Genomic DNA, 2,129 nt, shown 5'->3' on the forward strand with positions numbered 1-2,129 from the left:
ATGTTAGGTTAGTTTTTATTTTACCCAGCTCCAATCTCAGGGCTCTAAATTGTTGGTGCAGTTCGACAATTGATGTGGTGTTGGGTTTATAACCGACGTTGGTTGTGTCTGGAGGTTTCCGGCTACAACCCATTGTTGATTCTGATGCTATTTAGATCGACCTCCACCGCCACCACCACTCTCAGCATCGTCAGCCTAATGACGAAGGTATCAGCTCTAATGAAGAAGGTGTTGCCGGCTAATAAGTAAGGTATCTTTATCTCTCTTTCTTAAACAGATGTTCATTACTACTCTTTTTCTCTAGGTTTTTGAAAAATGTGTTCGAATGTGGATGACAATTAACATGATCGGGAAAAAAACCATTTTTCTTTGTGCATGTGTATCTTTCTATCTATGCCCACCACATGTTTGCTGGAATGCCCATGTAAATGTTTTACCCAAAAAAATATATATCTGGAATAAATAGAATGTACTGATTTTTCCATTGAACTTCACAATAAAGCATCTATTTAATCGAATGTCTTTCTTTGTAGATAAGTTGTTTCCGGCCCCACGGTAGAAACACATTGTTTTATTGAACTATGTTTCCTAATTGACTTAAAGAATGAAAAAAGGTACATATCTTGCTGAAATGCTTTATTAACGTTTATATATACTCATTACGAGCTTATGATGTTTATTTATAGCTATTGTAACAATTTCTTTGTCCTAATAATTAGGTCAAATTCCCAACATCAACCTAGACTTCAGACACCCGTTTTTCCCGGATCAAAAAGTACCCGCTAGATATTCATCTTCGACTAAAATATATTAGAAGTTTTTATATCTTAACATAAGTATAATTATTTACATATATCAAATATTAATACCATGTGTGTATATTGCAGCCCGGAAACTTTCATCTTCCTTCCATAATAAAGCAGATATAATTAGCTTTTTTTTGACTTTCCAGAGGAAGGTGAGTTGACTAACCTGCTATATATGAATCACTAATCACAATCTTTTCATTTATTCTAAAATCACCACTTCCAATCAATTTGCAGCTATTGAATGGACAACGATATACGAATTGCCTCATTATGGAAGGAAGTCAAAGCAGATAAAGAAACAATTAATGGTGCGACCTCCATATCCTAAAATGTATCTCAAAAATGAAATGCCAACTGTCAATTCGATTACAGAAGTATGTGTTGTGATTGATGGTGAATGGAAAGTTGGGGATTTGGTAGATTGGTGTAAAGATGATTGTTATTGGTCAGCAAGGATCATCAAAATATTGAGTGGTGATGAGGTTCAGGTAATGAAATTTTATCATTTTTTATTAGTTTATTACTTTCATCTTATAAATTATTATTTATTGTTATAAATTTGTAAATTATTGTGTGTGTAGATTGAGTTGCCAATACCTCCTGCTCGACAAGGGAGGATTTATGATGCATTTTGTAAGGATTTACCCCCATCCTTAAACTGGTCTTCATTAGAAGGCTAAACATTTCCTACCATGGTTCTTTTCTTTTTTCCTATACACTGATTTCTTTTTTTCTTGATTTTTATTGTCATTTTAGATGTTTGTTTTGAATCGAAATCCATTTGTGTTACAAATCTATGAAATTGTATGTATATATGAATGATTTATATTCATTAAAAACTATTAATATTACAAAACATGATAAATAAGCCTTTGGATTTTTTTAACCGAATTAATTGTTGAGTGTCTTGGTGAAATAGTGGCTAACATAATGAGTGTCTTGGTGAAATAGTGGCTAACATAAGAGAAAGCGTGAGAATTTTTGTTCTGGAATCTTAGTTAATGTATGATGAACAACTGGCAATTTTTTTTTTTTCAGTTTCGAATAGTTTTGTTCTACATATTACACCTAAAAATAAAAAAAAATTATAAAAAAAGTAGCTTTCCATTTCCTGCATTTAGCTCATACTTGGGCTAAATACAACAATAACATCCTCTACCCCATGCAAAGCATGAGTTTCCATCTAGTTAAAATTTTAAGATATTAATTATCACTTTATCATCACCGTGTTTCTAATTTTTGAAGAACATATAGTCGACATCATACTTTTAGGGTTATTTTGTGTTGAGAAGTAAATTCAAGTCGATCGACTCTATCGAA

The 2,129-nt window shown here is 32.2% G+C and overlaps 1 long non-coding RNA gene across 1 annotated transcript; it reads left to right on the top strand.

Moving 5' to 3' along the window:
- The first annotated feature begins 531 nt into the window (after positions 1-531).
- LOC145058752 (uncharacterized) lies at positions 532-1,651 on the top strand. The gene is made up of 4 exons (XR_013686495.1): positions 532-614; positions 888-958; positions 1,044-1,297; positions 1,391-1,651. It is a non-coding gene; the product is annotated as an uncharacterized LOC145058752 (long non-coding RNA).
- The last annotated feature ends 478 nt before the right edge of the window (positions 1,652-2,129 follow it).

The sequence above is a fragment of the Lactuca serriola genome, chromosome 6 (genome assembly GCF_051521515.1).
Source record: "Lactuca serriola cultivar US96UC23 chromosome 6, Lser_US96UC23_V15, whole genome shotgun sequence".
NCBI classification, from domain to species: domain Eukaryota; kingdom Viridiplantae; phylum Streptophyta; class Magnoliopsida; order Asterales; family Asteraceae; genus Lactuca; species Lactuca serriola.